Source organism: Onychostoma macrolepis, chromosome 21 (assembly GCF_012432095.1).
Source record: "Onychostoma macrolepis isolate SWU-2019 chromosome 21, ASM1243209v1, whole genome shotgun sequence".
NCBI classification, from domain to species: Eukaryota; Metazoa; Chordata; class Actinopteri; order Cypriniformes; family Cyprinidae; genus Onychostoma; species Onychostoma macrolepis.
The window spans coordinates 3,472,243-3,492,500 of NC_081175.1; the positions used below are offsets into that span (position 1 = coordinate 3,472,243).

Here is a 20,258-nt window from a genome sequence, read left to right on the forward strand (position 1 = left end):
ATTTAACCCTAAACAAGACAGATATCATTTGATGGACACTTAGCAGAATTGTGCCACTTCCTTGCACTTTGGAACCATTGATTTAGAAATTTTAAAAGATTTAGACATGTTTCCTAGAGCATAACTTTATACAAATCAGAGGCTGTCTGCATTTTAAGATGGCTGCCAGCATGGATTTTAAGTTATCTCTTAGTAGTTTGTATGGATTGCCCTGAATGGAATTGGCATCATTAATTTGATTTAAGGTTTTCAGTGAACCTGGCAGAGATTGACAGGCTAATCCATTTAGTGTCACTTCAGCTGCGAAACGTGACACACATCATCCCTAAAGAAATATGATGTTAAATTGATGTAACAGACGGTTTGGTGTGATGACTTAAATTCATTAAATAGTAAAATATCAGTAAAATGGTGAGTTCGTTGGCATTGCCGTTCATGTATTGTTTTTGATTTTTGATACACCATGTTAGACATTTTGTTTGTTGGCTCTTTCTCCACCCATAATACTGTTTAGACATGATTAGTTTTCAAAACAACATTTGAATTAACACGGGTTGTCTGTCATTTCATATTCTATTTTACTGTGATCTCTGTATTTACTATTGTGCTGGGAGTGTCTGTTTTCTAGTAGTAGGTGTTACAAAAGGATGTGTGCTCTGGATGCGTGCATGAGAACACGTAAGGTGTACTGTTCATCATCATCCTGACATCCTGACCCAGTACACAAAGTCGCAATGCCAGGAATCTCAGCCCAGCTCGACCTCACGTGGGCTGCGCCAATGACCACAAACCTTTTGGTGAACGGCCTTTCTTCCTTTCAGGGCAATAAACCCAAACTCTATCCCCAAAGTCTCTGTCAATACTGTGGACATTGTATGCCCCAGCTCTCTTCATGCTCACATGTCTCATAGCCTCTGCAAATACTCCATACTTGGACCCCCTGGGATCTCTGGTTCAGGTGGGGATCCAAATACCAATTTTACTGGTGTTCAAAGCTTTTGGCCAAGCATGAAGAGAGCTGGTGTGCAACCTGTAGACTCATGAACTGCTGTCCGATAGGACAAGGGATAGCTAACTGTCCCAATCTCGCTGGTGTTCGCTATAACTAGCTGTGTGGACAGGGTATGATTGAACTGCCCCTCTGAGCCATTACTCTGTGGGTGAAGCAGGGTGGTGCAGGTCCTGTGTATTCCCAGGAGCCTGTGAACCTCTCTGAAGACTTCTGCCTCAAATTTGCATCCTTGGTGACTGTGGATTTCCTCTGGTGCCCCAAATCAGAACATTTCCTTCACCGACTTCTCTGCCATTGTAGCTGCACTCTGATAGGGTACTACATATGCCTTTGGCCAAAATAGTCCATGGTGATGAAGACATAACAGTTCCCAACCTCTGAGACTGGAAAGGGCCCTGGGATGTTGACTCCTACACACATTCCATAGGTGTCCCAACTACACTGTTAGACATTTCAAAGGGTTTTTACAGTGTTGCCAGTAAGTTACTGCAATTAAGATTTACAGTAGCAAACTGTCTTTGATTTATAGTTGCAAACTGTGCTGTTTTACAGTAAATTACTGTAAAAAAATCCAATTCATCAGTATACTACTGGAATTCATTCATTTTAATATAGATTTCATTAGATTTGATTATTTTTATATAGAATTCATTTTATTTTTACTCTACATAGGTACTACTGGCATTCAATTAAAAAAGACACAATAATTACAAAATATCAAATTCTTTATTTAAAACATTGCTTGTATAACGCTTAAAAATATAGTCTTCCAATGCTGGAACAGTGCATCTTCACCATTTCTCCTGTCTTAGGACGTTTTGCAGTGCATTACGTTGTGTCCTCCGGATTTATCCTCACAAAGAATCTTTAGGCAACAGAAACATAATGGGGAAAAAAGACAAACAGCCGAAGACAAACATCTGCAAAACCCAGGTGCTGCTCTAAAACGTGGCCATCACCTTTGCTCACCATCCACTTTGTTAGTGACAGAAATGTCTTCTCTGAAAAACAAGAAGTAGAAATGGCACACTTTTAAAAGGCAAACTCCATATAGAATACACAAACCTCTCAAAACCATAGTTGTTCTCTTACTATGAATTATGGGTGGCTGGCGCTTCTCCACGTCTTTCTTGATGCTTCATTGCAGTTGCCTTTAAAACACAAATACAAAAAAATGCAGTAAATCTTAAATTCCATTAAAAACTATAACAAACTAATTCTAAAACTAGAAAAGGCAGCTAGCCATAAAAATTGTTTAACTTAGCTATCATACAATTTTATTTTCTCAATAGGCTACTGGCCAACATTAACTACTAACAGAGCTGGGTAGATTACTTACAAATTGTAATCCGTTACTGATTCCAGATTACATGACAAAAATTGTAGTCAGTAACGTAATCTGTTACATTACAGATTTTAGGTAATGTAATCAGATTACTTTTAGATTACTTTTGATTTAACTCGTTTATCAAATTGATTTAAATAGCATTATCTTGTACCATAATGATGTAAAAAAATGCAAAAAGTAAGAAAACTTGTTCCATTCATTGTAATTTACAACATGAAGTGCATTAAACATTATATTACATCAAGGTTTCCCAAACTAGGGTTTAAAAGGAACCCTAAAGGAACTGCAGGGGGGTTGTGAGTTTAATGAAAAGCTGACAATTAATTAAATAATAAAATATTTAAATGAAAATAAATAATTTCAAAGGGGTCATATAATGCCCATTTTCCAGAAGTTTATATTATTCTTTAGGGTCTTAATGAAAAGTCTGTAACATAGTTTGGTTAAAATTTCTCATTAGTAGTGTAAAAAACACTTTTTTCACCCTGTCAAAAACAGCTCTTGTCAGAGCAACCGGTATTGTGTCATTCTCCTTTAAATGTTAATGAGCTCTGCTGACCCCGCCCCTCTCTGAGGGACTGTTTATTTTAGCCGCAGGCATCCAGCTGCAGCCCCGCAGACTCACTTCTTGCTAGACACCAGCGGCTGGACACCAGTGGATGGACAGCAGACGTCATTTCCGTATCTCATTCACTTTTCAAATTGACGTCATTTCCGTATCGTCATTCACTTTTCAAATTTGACGCGCCATGCAGATGTCAGCGGTAAGAAAAAATAATAAACTGTCGATGATTTATAGGTCATGTCAGAATTCAAATGCACAAACTAGCTAGTAAAAAAAAATCGTCTTGTTTTCAAGGTACTGTGTCGTGTTTTTTAAAGGTATTAGTGAACTCTGGTGTGCCTCAATTAACGTTAGGTTGCTACAATAGATATTCCAATTAAATCGTTCTTTGAGTGGTATGATTTAATATTGTAAATACGTTTTTTTTCACTTGGATGTGTGAAGATTGTACCCAGTTAACGAGATCTCAGAACAGTCTTGGCAGAGAATAGTCTAAAATGCTAGGTTGTCTATGCACACGAGAGTTTGCTATAGTTAGCTATGTTTTTTTGTTTTTTGTTGAAGTAGTACTTTTCCCTATGCACGTGTAAATGCCTGATGTTTAATGTGTTTATGATGATGTTTAAAGCGCTTTGGTGGCCATGGGTCTGTTGATAGCGCTATATAGCCTAAATGCAGTCCATTTACCATTTTACATATTTTGTATAGGAGAATGTTAACATTTATATAAGTTGTATAAAGCTTTTGTTTTTGTTACCACACTATTTTTTACAGTCCATCTACCACACACAACTTTTCACCTTCATTGTTCAATTCCTTTTTTTTTTGGAAAGTTATTAATTGGATTTTTGTAAACTCTTATGAATTATAAGGTACTACCGGTATTTCATATGTGTCACTATACTTATTACGTAAACAATCTATTAATACTACCCTCTTCTTTTAGGCAAATCACATTAGTGTGCGTAAAGGGACGGAGCTACCACAATACAGAAATGCACAGAGTGCTGCAGCCGGTATCACTGCCCGCTGTGCAAAAATTTTTAAACCCACAGACCGATACCGTGTAATCATTCATTTAAAGGCTCACCTTGCGAGATCTGTAAAATACAAAGGTGGGTACATTTTCTCAATATGACACATCATTTGTATATTGTTTGAATCTGTAGTTAATGGTTTTTTGTGTTTGTTTCCACAGGCTATTGCATGTACAAGTGCAACCTTGGTTGCAAGGCACAGGCTCACTTTCATTGTGTTTGTAAGTCAGTTTTTTTCCCATAAGAATAGGTTAATCAATCATTTAAGTAAAAGCCATTGTATAGCACCTGGCAAAGAGCTCCAAACATTACTACCAGGATATACCCTGACAGTGCTTACCAGGAAAGAGGCTGAGATATCTCTCACTGGAGATGACGATGGAACAGTGCTTACCAGGAAAGAGGCTGAGACATCTCTCACTCTAATCATATTGTACATCTGTTCTTGCTTTAGGTGTGGTGAATGTAAAAAAAAACTGCCCCAGGCTGTAAGAGACATGTGTGTCCCTTTTAAAATTGTGCAATGCAGAAATTGCAGATGTTTTTTCAAAGACTGGGTGGGGTACTGTGGAAACGGAAGATGTGGAGACCTGCGAGGGTTTTATACAGAGCCTGAATTTCCTGAGCATTGCCCAGACTGCCAGTTTTAGGGGGCAGGAATGAGGTGTGGTGTGCACAGTGTGCAATAGTTTATTTGGAACTGTTCATTTTTTTTTTTTTTTTTGTCAACTGTTTATTTTCTCTTGAAATAGAGACTTCCCCCACAACCTTACGGGCCTGACTGTGGCATCTTCATTCTGATGGTCTAATTTTACTAATTAGATTGTGTAATTTCCAATAAATATTGCAAAACCATGAAGTGTTAATTTGATCTGGATTGTTTGGTAAATTGTCTGATCATGTGAATCTACGTATATTTTAAAAACAGAAGTGGTTACATTTACAAAAAAAAAATCTGAATTGAATATCCAAATGGGCAAGGCAAAAAACTGTGGGCAATTAACATGTACAAGTCTGTTGTATTGACCAAACGTTATAGTCCATTGATCTAGGCTGAATTTAAGTCACAAAAAATAGTGATATGATCTGAACAATATATATTTTCAAGGTGGTTCTTGTGAATGCAGTTTGCATGAATTATTGATGTTATAATATTAAGTATATTATTTAGAATTGTTTCAATTAAAGAGATATGATAAAGATCATATTTCAATTTGCACACAGCTTTTATAGAATGCTGTCTATCCACTGGTGAAAACCGAAAATAAATATGCTGTCTATCCATAGGTGAAAATATAAATTAAATATGTTGTCTATCCAGAGGTGAAAATATAAAATAAATATATGTCAATCCAAAGGTGAAAATAGGAAATAAAATTGCTGTCCATCCAGCGGTGAAAACGGAAATTAGCGGCGAAACGGAAATGACGGAGAAAATGGAAATGACGCAGGCTGTCTATCCACTGGTGTCCAGCCGGAGGTGAGTCCAGTGTTGCCAACTTAGCGACTTTGTCGCTAGATTTAGCGACTTTTCAGACCCCCTAGCGACTTTTTTTCCAAAAAAGCGACTAGCGACAAATCTAGCGACTTCTTGGACAAACCTTAGCGAGTCTCTGTGATCGCTCGGACTGTCGCAACGGCGCGAGGTCAGCGCGTACACACCTCTTTCTCTGCATCTGCTCTGTTCAGCGAGCGGCTGAGAGGAGCAGCGCGTTCAGTTAAAATAGATATGTTGTTTCTCTAATTTTACATGCAAATATAGCCGATATCACAGCACAGAAATTGTCTCGTCTTTTGTGTATTTGATTTAATCAGAAGACGGCTCAATTATAAATCAGGATTTTTGTGCAGATTTTGTCTTGAAAGGGAGATGTAACGTTAGTCTTAAAGGGCAGCGCTTCAGTCACTATTTCATATTTTATTCTTTTGTCTGACATCAGAAACAGTAAAATATATAAATGAAAACAGTTATTATTAATTTGGCTGCATTAAAATACAGTATGTGAGCACAGAGAGACAAACAATGTAAAAGGCAATACAACGTGATGACGTCATGAATATGCTAATTAGCGTATGACGTCGTTTAGCGACATTTAGCGACTTTTCAAACTGGCTTTAGCTACTTTCCATTGAAAGAAGTTGGCAACACTGGGTGAGTCTGCGGGGCTGCAGCTGGATGCTATTGGGGCATTCATCTTGAAACTTGCTAATTAGCACATTATTAGGAAAGGCCATTTGCAAAGATTCATTTTAAAAACATTGTACTCACTTTTTCTGGAGGTGAAGCTGGATCACGAATGATTCGCGCGAACATGCATTTAGGTAGATGGAGGGCGCATTCTAGAGCTGCACGATCTCATTTTTAAATGACAACGATTCGCCTCTGTCTATTAAACCTTTGAAAAAAAATCATACAACGTTCAAATCTGCGTTCGCGCTGCCACTGACACTGACACAGAGATGTTTGGGTAAGAAACAGCTTCACAAACAGTCTTTTCAACTGCACAGTATTATTTCTGTCTTATATAGTCATTCATATCACAGAAATACTGGGATGAAAGTTTGAAGTTCAGATATAAACAGAGTTTACATGCACCCTCTTAATATCGATTTTGGCAATATTGCGATTTAAACTTCATGTAAACTCAATAATTCGATTTAAATAATGCGATTAAGCTCATAATCGCAGCAAGCATAATCGTATTAACATACGTACGCCGATTTTAATCGAAATATACAAGCATGTAAACACCTTAATCAGAGTAGCCTGTTGCCGCTCTGACCAAAGTGCGCATGCGCTGGTGACATGAATGACACGACACCTGTAATAATACGCAGATTAGAAACGATGGCGGGGAAGAAAGCATCGCATTTCTGGGGAAAACACAACTATCTGCCACCAGTCTCTGTTCCTTACCCTCATCCAGAAACGACGAGCAGAACGCGACGGCAGTGTAAGCAAACGAATTGCCATTACATTTCTATGGCGCCAAAGCATGTAATACAACCATACAAAAGTGTTTAGCATTAGACTTAAATAAATTAAAACAGCGGCCAGTAACACACCTGCTCTTTCTGAGTCCATCGTTTGTGCTGTGCAGTGGGGTAACGTACCCGAGGCAGTAAAAAAAAATAAAAATAAAAGTACAACTGGCTAATAAGCCTAATATGAGCCTAATAGAATAAAACTAATAAAGCATAATATGAAATTGCATGTAAAAGGGAGTGAAGAGCTTTGCTCTCGACATGTAAACATCATAATGCGATTAAGTCCTTACATTATTCGTGGGCATGTAAATGTAGTAAATAGAGTAAATCCCTTTTTGAAAGTAACGGGACATTCTAAAACGCTTAACGTGAAAAACGCTTAACGTGGCTTAACGTACCTAAACATCGACCAGGGAACCCCACATTTCTGTCAAACCTTACTTGTAATAAACACTAACTACTGTCAAAAGAAGGAGCCCTTATTCCACCGATAAAGTGAATAATTTCACGTTAAGCGTTTTCTCCCCCATAGATGTCCATTATAAGGAAACAGCTTAACGTGGCTTAACGTACCTTAACAAGGACAGGGGAAAACCAAATTTTTGTCAAATTTTACTTATGATAAACACTTTCTGCTGTCAAAAGAACGAGCTCTTATTCAGCGTCTAAAGTGAATAATTTAATGTTAAGCATTCTCCACCAAGTCCATTATAGGAAACAGCTTAACGTGATATTATTCACTTTATACGATGAATAAGAGCTCTTTTTTTGACAGCAGAAAGTGTTTATTATAAGTACAATTTGACAGAAGTTTGTTTTCCCCCGGTCATTGCTAAGGTAGCCTATGTTAAGCTGTTAGACTAAGTCACAATAGACTTCTATGGTGGAGAACGCTTAACATGAAGTTATTCACTTTATACGCTAAATAAGACCTTCTTTTGACAGCAGAAAGTGTTTATCATAAGTAAAATTTGACAGAAATTTGGTTTTCCCCGGTCGTTGTTAAGGTACGCTAAGCCACGTTAAGCTGGAGAAAACGCTTAACGTGAAATTATTCACTTTATCTGTGGAATAAGGGCTCGTTCTTTTGACAGTAGTTAGTGTTTATTACAAGTAAGGTTTGACAGAAATTTGGGGTTCCCTGGTCGATTTTTAGGTACGTTAAGCCACGTTAAGCGTTTTTCACGTTAAGCGTTTTAGAATGTCCCAAAGTAACTGGCACTTCAAATAATGTGTCGATTGCATTGTTTTGCCACCTAGTGACTGTTAAAATATATTTGTCATTGAATCATTCAAGAGATTTGTTCAAAAACGCTGATTAATCCATTAATAAATAAAACAAGTGAAGTATTTATGAGTGAGTCAATCATTCATTCAAACCATTTTTTTCAAAATTTTAATATTAAAAATTGGTGTATTTAAATATATATATATATATATAACATGTTTAGTAATTCATTCAAATTAATTAAACACTTTTAAATAGACTGCAGCAATAATATTTTGTCACACACTATTTTGTTTAGTTCAGAATTGTGGGAGAATCGTGATCTCAATTCGAGACAAAACAAATCGTGATTCTCAATTTATCCAGAATCGTGCAGCTCTAGCGCATTCCCTTCAGAACCAAACCTAATCCTCTTCAGCGGCTCAGATGTTGGGAGTAAATGACTACTGTTATGTTCATTATTAAATCCAACAACAAAACACTTCAATCGCTTAGGAGTCATTCTTGTCTACATCTGCTCCGGCGGTGAAACAACTGATGACAGCTCACTCAGGGCGGGTCTAAGGTAAGACACCAGTGCAGCACAGTTGCCTATGGAAGGATTTTCCGGAGCAATTTTTTCAAAAGCAATTGCAAATTGTATTTTCAATTGCGTTTTCCACATGTGGGCGCATAAATTGTGACATAATCCAAATGCAATTGCAAATCTTGCATTACCATTTGTATTTTCGCTTTGGCGAACGCACAGTGACTGCCACATTTCAAATGAAAAGGCAAAGTCCATTTGCAATTATATTTCCCATGTCTTACGAGTTATGAGCCTGTCATATTTAAATAGCAATATTAATTACCACATTTGGTTTTTCACTTTCTCTGCGTCGCGCATGTAACCTGCCAAAACTCAAATGTGGCAGTCACTGTGCGTTCGCGAATCGCGAATGTGAAAATGCAAATGGTAATGCAAGATTTGCAATTGCATTTGGATTAAGTCACAATTTATGTGCCCACATGTGGAAAACGCAATTGAAAATACAATTTGCAATTGTGTTTAAAAATAGTCTGGAAAATCCTTCCATACAAATAAGCAACCGCAGCTTCAAAAACAAGCCCAAAACAAGCCCAATATTATTTATTATCTATTATTTATTACCAATAAATGAGCCTGCAACATATTACACTGAAACAACTCTTTTATCTGAAAAGAAAAAACAGAAGCTATTTTACAAAAATTTGCAAACTGCAACAAAAGTGGAAACAAAACTCGTCTCCAATCACCTGTAAGCAGAATAGGGTTGGAGAGATGGAAAAGCACAAGAGCTTCAAAGGGGAGCTGTAACATAGCCACATATTTATAGCCTAAAATATATAGGGGTCATTCTATGGAAACTGCTGGTTCCCACAGCCATGAAAGTGCTTTATTTTGAGGTCAAAAACAGGTTTTTCTTCCATTTAAAATAAAATAATGTATACATAACTATGAAATAAATGACATAAAAAAACCAAAATGAGACATAAATATTATAGAAAAAAATATAAAATATTATATTAAATTATAATATATATATTATATTAAAAAAGAAAATATTATATAATATTATTAAAAAGATTATAAAAAAGATTTAAAAAAATCATTAAGCTGTCATTGTGTATTCATGAAGTCAAAAGGTAATCTAATAATGTGGTCTAAATTTAAATGTTAAAAAATAAATACAATTTAAGACATCTTGCCATACCAGGCTATTCGAACCAAATGTATTTACTCAGTATTAGGATATGACTACTTGTTTTTTTATTACAGCCCCTGATAATTAATACATTACAAAAAAATTAGGCTAAAAGAAAGTCATCCCACTCCTCTACGTCTACTTCTATCATCGCTTGGATTACAGCGTCACGCACCACCTTTTTGAATGTGATTTTTCTCCAGTGAGGGGGCGGAACATATGGCAAATTACGCTACAGCACTTATATTATTGCACTGGTTGGCTATTAACTGCGAGCAGACAGTGTCAATCAATGCACTGGAGAATACGGCGAACATAAATAAAGAAACGAAGTTGCTTGTCAGATTTCCCTAACAAGCAACCATATTTTTTTAAATAAGCCCAAAAAACCACAACCAGGGATTTTTTTTCCCGCAACTTTACAAAAAAAGAAGCCAAAAGTCGCGTATAATACGCGGACTTGGCAACTGTGCAGTGCAGTCTGTGCTGAAACACTGCTGTCAATCAACACTCGTGGGAGGGGCCTGTCTGTGTGACGTCACACAGACAGACAGCTCGATTTGAGAAAGGGGTAACGATTTAACGAGATTACAAAAAAAAACACTGGGTGTATTTTCATCATTATAGGGTGGTTGTGTACACACACTGCCAATACACATTTCAGTTCAAACAACTTGTAAAAGTGCATGTAGCATTATATGATCACTTTAAAACAAACTCCCTTTCGAGGAAAGCCTCTTCACTCGGCGGCCATATTTGCAATGCCTCCTGGCAGCTCATACAAGACTAATCTTAATGAATGGGGGAATCCTGAAATCTCAAAAACAGCTCGCTGAACTCACAATTAAATTTCATATGTCACATCAGCAACAAAAATCTGAAATTAATTGCCCCATGAATGTTGTTTTTTATGCTCAAATAGCATTTAAAAAGCTTATTTTTCAGGCTAGACCAGCCAATGTGCATGCGGAGTCATAACATGCTTAAGACTGCACATGTGCATTGACTGGTCTAGTCAGGGCTGCGTTCAGCCCCAACAAAACATTGCAAAACTTTTTTTAAATGGAAACGGTGGTGCGTTGAACACTCTGTTCTGATGACACAAGGGTTGCAACTATGACAGCTGAGAAGGCCATTCTTTGTGTTCTTTTTGAAGAATTTTCGGCGCCTGATGAAATCGGTATAAATAAGTGTTTAATACTGCAAAATACGCTTGATGTTACAGTCACCGCCCTTGCCTGCCATTGTTATGTAAAGCACTTAGTTACTATTGTGTAAGAAATTTGGTATATAAACTTGCCTTGCAATGAAGCTAAAAATATAAACAACTACATCATTGTTACTATAAAACCCTCATGACAAACATGTCTTCTAATATCTTAAATTGTTGCGTATACAGCGGACACATTTGTAAACGACTTTTCTTGGACCCATTGTGCAAGCTGTCTCTTTAATACCGCGTGGTTTATACATGTTGCTGCTGATGAGAAAACATCTCAAACCCGTTGCACACCGTTTCCAGGAAACATGTCGTTCAACCCGGAAACCATAGCAAAACGCTGCGCACCGGTTTGAGCTTGAACGTGCCCCAGGTTTCTATGGGAAATATGGCTCTTTCATTTAGAAGGTGGAACTATTCCTCCATAATGCGCATTACAGTTTCTCCCATTCATAAATAAAGCAATTGATGTGTGTCCTGAAGAAGGCTTTGTGCCGAAACGCGTAGATCTACTTTTAATTATTTGTAATGCTTTAAGCCCAATATATTAAAGGCTTTTTATTTCACCCTGTGAGTGCCTTGGAAGTATTTCGTCTATACAATAGGAGTGAACTGTTTTGTATTTCTATAGACTTTGTTTTAAATAAAACACTTGCTAAAAAAGATTAAATATTTTAATAAAATATTTAAATATTTTTTTTGCAACAACATGCAAGTGCTATTACAAGTCTTGGTTAGCCTAACGCAGTACACACAAACATTTTTATTTATTTTTTTTAAAGAAAACGAATAGATAGAATATAGAAAAAAGAAACCTAGTGTTTTTTTATTTTATTTATTTTTTATTTATTGCTATTGTGTGAATATGTAATCATGTAATCCATAAAAAAGTAACTGTAGTCTGATTACGAGCATTTTAAAATGTAATTTACTCTAATTACAAGCTTGTACTAGTACTTAATTTTTGGAATCTGATTACGTAATCCAGATTATATGTAATCAGTTACTACCCAGCTCTGACTACTAACACCTGAACAAAATTTCACATTAGTTAACCTAATGTTAATATAAAATAAGCGTTGCTCGTTAAAAATAATTTAAATTTGGTAACTCAATAAGCTGACAAAAGTAGTTTGAAACGACATAGTAAATTTGTTACCGCCATGTTGACGGGTAAATGTTACTAACGTTAGGTTAAACTACTGGTGTGCAAACTTGTTTGTGCACAAACACACAGACAAACGTACACATATTTTTACCTTGCTTGCTGGTCTTATTCTCTCGTAAGGTGCATCGACACACAGCGCAGATATTCTCCGGAACTCTCCCACTCTCACGGGTTCATCCCCGGGTAAAACCCGCAGAGCTGCCTCGCTGGATCCGTGTCTTCCTCTGACGTGAGTGGCGTGGTGCGACTCTAAAAAAACAATGTAACCATTATATATACTAGTCTATCTACAGTGGATGCGGATAGTAAAGTGTTGCCCCGGTATATTTCTGATGTACAGCTGTACTCCAAGCGCTCCCGCTGTTTCTGACACGAAGTACAAACGGATTTTCCAATCATTAGAAGCGATGTAACACGTCCAGTGTAGTCAGTTTCAAGCTGTTGCGGCATTGTAGACACGGTGCAGGGCAAATCGTGTCAATCCAAATGTATGAAATGAGGAAAATAAAACAACCTCAATAGAATGGCGCCAAATATGCCATTACAGCAAATACAGTAGTATACAGCAATTTTAAAAAATACAGTAAGTCTCTGTATGTGGGGTCTGACGTCACAGAAAATTCCCACGATGCAAAGGGTATTAGAGTTAATTTCTAGCGATTATCGCCGATTTGATTGCACAGATACTATTTAAACTAAACTGAGCTAGACAATGACATCTCTGAATTCAATAATGAAATGCCTTTAATTGAAAATTGAGTGTTTAATCTTATTATACATTACTGTCACTCTATCCTCCAATTTGATACTGTTAAGTGCTTTGACACAATCTGTATTGTTAAAAGCGCTATATAAATAAAGGTGACTTGACTTGACTTGACAGTTATTTACTGTAAAGGGAATTTGCAGTATTATACTGGGTGATATACAGTAAATAACTGCAGAAATTACAGAAATGTCTAACAGTGTAGGTACTGCTACAGAGGGGGCATGTGGTCATTGCATAGGGCTCTTCCTTGCTGTATACACATCGCAGCAATGGGCATAAAGCTCCACATCTTGACGACATCCTGTTCAATGGAACTGGCTCCCCTTAATTTGTGGGAATGTCATATTAACTTGTGGGAACGTGATATTATGTTGTGGCCACGAGATGCTTTTGTCGAGGTAACGACAAGTGGTGCTCGCTGCAGAGCCAAATGGGAGGAGCTAGAGCTCTAGCTCCTCCTCGCTGGAGCTCCAGCTCCCCCTCGCTGGATCTAGTGGGCGGGGCTTGAGGCATAATTAGCCTGTACTATTAAAGTACCGTTGTATTTTCTTTTTTTATTTGAGAAAAGGGCATACTGATATAATAGATATAATAAATAAATAAATAAACGGTGATTGGAATACCCTAAATATGTCTGAGGCGCAAACCTACAAGGAGCATTAAAAGTAGTCTTCCGGACAGCTCAAAGCGGCTCTGACTGATGCTGCCTGTGCGTGTATGCGAGAGATGGCGGTAAATGTATCGCAGTCTGGATGCTTGCAATTAACTCCATAGCGGAAAGTTTGGGATCATTTGTTCGTACAATGGATGACATCAGTCTTATGTTTGGTTAAACTGAAGCTAGACAAACAGTGTCACTTACATATTATCATGGTTTGTCGCCAAGATGTCGCCGGGGAGCTGGTTAGTTGACATTTCACTTGCATTGCTGGGTCAGTCTGTATATCTATGCAAATATTATTTTCCATATTTATTTGTATAGCGGTTTTCACAATACATATAGTTTCACTGCAGTTTTACAGAACATGCATGTATATTACGCTATATGAATGCTAATAAACTAATCACTACATGCCATTATTACTGATTTTATTCGTTTTAAAGTGTGTGCTTAGTTTGGTCAAGTTTGTTGCTGTGGAACAGTGCGAGAGAGAATTTGAATGCTCTATCAGCCATCATGTTGTCACAAATAAGATGAATGCAATTCAGTGCTGGCTACCGTGTTTTGCACACACCTTTATTAGTTTTTTTAAAAGATAAAAGTATAGCCTACATGCAGATTAATAAATGCGCGCACACACACTAAATACAGTATATATGTGGGTATGTATGTTTTTATGCACATTTATTGTAAACACATACACATACAGTAGTACTGGTCAAAAGTTTGGGCACTATTACTATTTTTAATGTTTTTCCGAATCAGAATGAGCTTTATAGCCAGGTATGTTTACACATACGAGGAATTTGTTTTTTTGTGACAGAAGCTTCCACAGTGCAACAGAATGACAGTGACAGAACAAAAAACACAGATAATAAAAAGAAGAATTAAACAATAGAACAAGTAAATAAGGAATTACAATATACAAATTGACAATTGCATGTACAGGTATATAACAATAGACAGTTATATGTACAGGTATATTATGTGCAAATTGAAATGTAGACTAAGTATGTGTGTTAGATGTATAAGTGTATAAATAGTCTGTGTTCCACAATTATTGTCAGGTGTTCGTGAGATGGATGGCCAGAGGGAAGAAACTGTTCCTGTGCTGGCCGTTCTGGTGCTTAGAACTCTGTAGCGTCGACCAGATGAGAAAAACAAAACAAAACAGACTTTTTGAAAGAAGTCTCCAATGCTCATCAAGCCTGCATTTAATTGATCAAAAATACAGACAAAAAGAGTCATATTTTTAAATATTATTACAATTTAAAATAATGGTTTTCTATTTTAATGTGCTTTAAAATATAATTTATTTCTGTGATCAAATCTGAATTTACAGCATAATTACTCCAGTTATCAGTGTCACATGATCCTTCAGAAATCATTCTAATATGCTTATTATCGGTGTTGGAAACAATTGTGCTGCTTAATATTTTTTATGATTTTTGTTTTGTAAAATATAAGTAGTGTAAGAAAGTATAAGAAGTGTTGTTCTTGAAATATGTTTACATTTATTATTTTATAACAACTTATTGTAATATTTTATCTAGATGTATGATTTATTTTATGTTTGGATGCACATTTAGCTAATTTAGGTTAATAGAAACAAATAAATCCAGCGTAAACTTGTATGACAGTGGAGTATGTGACTATTAAATTACATCGGTCTTCTCCCAAATGTTGTTGGAGTGGATACCTCACTAATCTCAGAGCACATCTGTTATCTTATTTTTCCTCTAGTGTGAGAAGTCACATTGCTGGTTTTAAACTACTGGACTGGTTACTTATTTACATTAAAAAATGGCATAATGCATAGCCTATCACATGAAGGCCGAGTCTGTCTAAAATTACAGTCAATATTCCATTTCAATTTAAAATATAATTAAAAACAATTACTAGCCTGTTGGAGTTTATGCATTCACATTTACATACAAAATTGGGCAGATTACGGTTCTTAGTAGAACTTTATTATTTAGTCTATTATTATGATTACTCTTATTATTATTTATTACATTAATCAGATGATTTAGTTCATAAATAACCCACACGTTAATGCGGTGGCCAAAAATTTAAGAGGGGTGCACAGAGAGTAAGCTTTCACATTGTTAATAATTTACATAATCATATAAGCAAAGCGACTTCAAAAGTGAGGAAACTATTCATCCTAATAATATGACAAGCTTACACAGATACATAGTTTAAACAGGTGTTAGAAGCACACACATATAGTTTGAGCGTTTTATATAAGTATTTACAATGGGAGAATCGTGCGTTATTTGTTGATGAAGCATTATTTAAAAAAAAAAAAAAGTATTTAAGTAATGCCGTTTGTCAAAGAAACGATACTGACCATGCTTAAAATAATCATAATCATGACAAATATTAGAGAAAAATAAGCCAATAATATCTATGCCAGCATCTTGCAAATCAAAACAAACATTTACTTCAATTACGGTTAAACTCGCACTAACATTAACAGCCACATGGTGGCGCTTGATATCGCTTCAAGCCCCGCCCACTAGATCCAGCGAGGGGGAGCTGGAGCTCTAGCTCCTCCCATTTGGCTCTGCAGCGAGCACCCTCTCGGTAACGACATCCTTCGAAATGCTGTGTGTGGGAACACATCCATTTCTCGTGCCTAAACAAACCTATGTGACCATAGCAACCCTGGATTATCAGAGATGGATAAAACATTTTTATTAACATTAAACATTTCATTTAATATTTGTATATTATTATTATTATTATTATTAGGTTATATTAACTTTTTAGGGCTATACTTTTACATTTATTTCATATAAATATAATATTTTATTATTTCCCCTTTCAATTCGTGTATCTCTTTACCTAATTAACGTTATGTGCTATTTGCTACCATATATTTTGCATATTTTGCAAATACTGTAAACGCCTGACAATTATGTCAGTACTTTATGATTGTAGGCTATTTATGCCAGTGCGTGATGATAAATGAGCGTGTTGTTTTCATTTACAAATGAAACTACGTGAATGATTCATTTCTCAACGAAACATAGGCAGTAGGATAATATTAATAATTATTAATTCGCAGAAAAAAAAGAAAATAAATGTTAAATTCAACCTTTAAACTGCATTTCCAATAGGCTATAAATTCCAGTCAGCATAATCAAAGCTTTATGTCGAGCATTTACAGTAGGCTTATTTACAAAACTAGTCAGAACGTTATGTAAAGAGATCGAAATTAAGGGAAAAAACGAATATAAAAATATAATAATAGGCTAATAATAATGATATATAATAGTAGCTAATAATAATATACAAATATTACGGAAAAAGACGATCAGTTAATGAACATACACAGCTAGCAAGACTGTGGGATGGATAAAAATGTTTTATTGTAGGTCTATTTTATTTTATGTGTAACATTTAGCCTATTCATGATTTAACTTATTTCGAATGCTATTTACATCGCGTGCAATTGTCTACAGTCCGGTAGCCTATGGTCAATATAATAATTTAATTATGTAATAATTAATATAATTTCTTAATTCAAAATAAAATATTATTGAATCCCTGGTAATCCCGGGTTTACACATTGTTTACCCAGTGTTTACACATTAAACTCGTTTTTAGGATGTCCTTACCTCCTCAAAATGATCTCGCGGCCACGACATATCACGTTCCCACGACTTAATATGTCGTGGCCACGACGGCCCCTCCCGGGCACCATAAAAAACAGACAGAAACAGCAGTTATGAGTGGAATGGCAAACCCTAGGCCCCGCCCCTGCGTTAACGGCGTTAAATAATTTTAAAGCGTTAAACTGAAAAAAATTAAGGCAGCGGCTATTTGCACTGTGTAAATAGTGATAGATGCTATTTACAATTTGTTAAAATAGCAAGATTTTCTGCTATTTATACTTATTGCAAATAGTGGCAATTATCTGCACCTCGGTATTGTAGTACATTATAAAACTGTATGCAATAATATTGAGTGTAAATTATAGTTTCAATTCAAATTAGGCTAATAAATGGATGCCACCTTATTGGGATAATAAAGCCCTCCCACCTACCTTAACCCTACCCAATACTTTTTCAACTTTTTGATTATTTCCTTCATTTTTATTGAAAATAAATGCCTTTCCGATGCGATATGAGATTTGAAAAGGGAGAAAAATGTTCGGCAAAAGGCGGGTTCGAACTCGGGTCCATCGCGTCAAAAAGCCACTGAAACTGATGTAGAATAAACAGGTGTGTTCGACTTCATGCAGCGCCGTACAGACCGATTGGAGGCTGACTTGAAGCAATGCATGCCGGTTTGAAAATTTGTCCGACTTGAACCGGCGCCGACGCCACGTCACTGTCACATGTGGCATCAAAGTACCGCGAGAGCGTTTCGAGAGCAGCCGGCTCACTCAGCCGCCGCAGTTTCTCCAGAGCGACTGCAGGAGCGCTGATGACGATACAGCTGTTTCACGATTGGCCAAATTCACCACATGACAACAATGACCTGTGTTTCTAAAATCTTCAAATCCAATACTGCTCTTAAATCTTATTTTACTTGGAAAATATCACATTCATGTGAAAAAAAATAAAATAAATGGACTAAAGCTAAGCCAAACTTTGAACATTTTATAAGAGATTAAATATGTTACTACATTAGATAAAATTAAAAACAAAAAAGCAAGAAAGACCTATGACGCTTTTTGTTACTTTAAATTGTTGTAATTTTACCCCTGGCATGAATTGTTTCACTTTACATATTCTTATGAATGTTTATTTGTTTTTGTAGCCTACTTGTGAGTTGTTTTTGTACTTGTGAGCGTGTACAAACCTTTGTATAATTTTGCATAGTAATAAAAAAAAATACTGCTTATAAATCTGGTTTTAGAACAGTAAACGCTTTTTTACTGTATAGTTGCAATGTTATATTGAGTCACATTTAATAAAAAACACTGATAAAAGCAAATATACCTCCACTTTATTGGTATTTAAATAGTATATGTCTATGTTAAACTTTATTCTTGAACAGATGGCCTGTATTAAGCAGTATGTAAAAAAAAGTGTTTCTGTTGCTCATGAAACCATTTCTGAAACGTCTGTGCATTTGACAAATATTGCATGTTATTTACTTCATCTGTGATAGAGTATGCAAACACCGCGAGAGCATCACTACCGGGAGCAGAACGTGTCCGACTTCACATCTCCGCTTTCAATTCCGCCCCCGACTGCAAGCGGCTACTCTCGCCGATAGGTCTGTGCGGCGCTGCATGAAGTCGAACACACCTAACGTCTTTTTGTAGTGTTGACTATCCCAGTCACACCTTGGTGGGCGGAGTTGGTGTAAATAGCCTTTGCCAACATGGCGGGCTATTTGCACTTAGTGTAAATAGACACTCGGAAAAATTAATTGCCTGCGTTAATGTGCTAATTTTGACAGAACTATGTTTAACCTAACTTATACTCGCAGTTTAAGTGTTTGATTTATGAATTTTATTTGTTTTATTAATATATATTATCTTGAAAAATACATGGGTAGTTCACAAATAAAAATTGGACTGTGTCCTATGGTGTGACATAGCAAAAATTTAGAAAAAAACCTTACAATAAACTTACAATTAGGATACAACATGAGAAAAATGTATGTTCATTCTTAGGGTTACAAACAGCATGAGAGAATTATGTTCAATGTTAGAGGTTTGTTGTTTTTTTTATACATTTTTCCATCACACCATAGGACACATTGATACGTCAACTACCCACATATCTTTAATATTTAATTTTATAGACCCCAATAAAATATAAGTATTTCACAGATTTCAATGTACTATTCACAAAAACATATACAGTTATACTGTCAGGATCCATACCAGTCAGTCCCTATCAGGATCTTATTGGTTTCATTTTACTTTGTTAGATGTCAAAAATATCTAAAGTGGAACTGACAGCTGTAGAATCTGCGCGCCACAAATACTCACATATCGAAGTGCAAATGAAAAATGTTGGGAAAATAATATATATCTATTAGTGCTGTCAAAATTAGCATGTTAATGTAGGCGATTATTTTTTTCAGTTTAACGCGTTAAAATTATTTAACGCCGTTAATGCAGGGGCGGAGCCTAGGGTTGGCCATTCCACTCATAACTGCTGTGTCTGTCTGTTTTTTTCTTGACAAGAAGTGCATTTATTCAATTGCAAAACCGTATTTAAGATCTCATCAATCCGGAGCTGTTTCAGAAGCGCGCTTCAACTTCACTTCAGCGGCTGGCGCGAGTGAAATGAGTGCGGAAACGGTACTGTGCTCGCAACACGTGCTCGATTGCATGCACAAAGGCACCGGTGCACGCTGTAGCCTGTATCAATTCATATCAAAGCGCGAAATAAACTACGTGCATGCAATGCCGTGGTCAGTTAAGCCATGAAGTTACCAAAAAGACAATGAAAGCTGCCTTAAAACTGTGCGTGCATGTAATATGTTATATATGAGTTACATTAAGAACATGTCTCTTAAATGGTTTTCAAAACTGTCCTGGAGCGGCCCAGCACTGTCTCCCTCAC

General features: G+C 36.3%; 1 long non-coding RNA gene across 1 annotated transcript; it reads right to left on the reverse strand.

Moving 5' to 3' along the window:
• Positions 1-1,779: 1,779 nt before the first annotated feature.
• Positions 1,780-12,514, reverse strand: LOC131529166 (uncharacterized). The gene is made up of 3 exons (XR_009268016.1): positions 12,381-12,514; positions 2,105-2,163; positions 1,780-2,013 (listed from the first exon to the last, which is right to left on the reverse strand). It is a non-coding gene; the product is annotated as an uncharacterized LOC131529166 (long non-coding RNA).
• Positions 12,515-20,258: the final 7,744 nt, after the last annotated feature.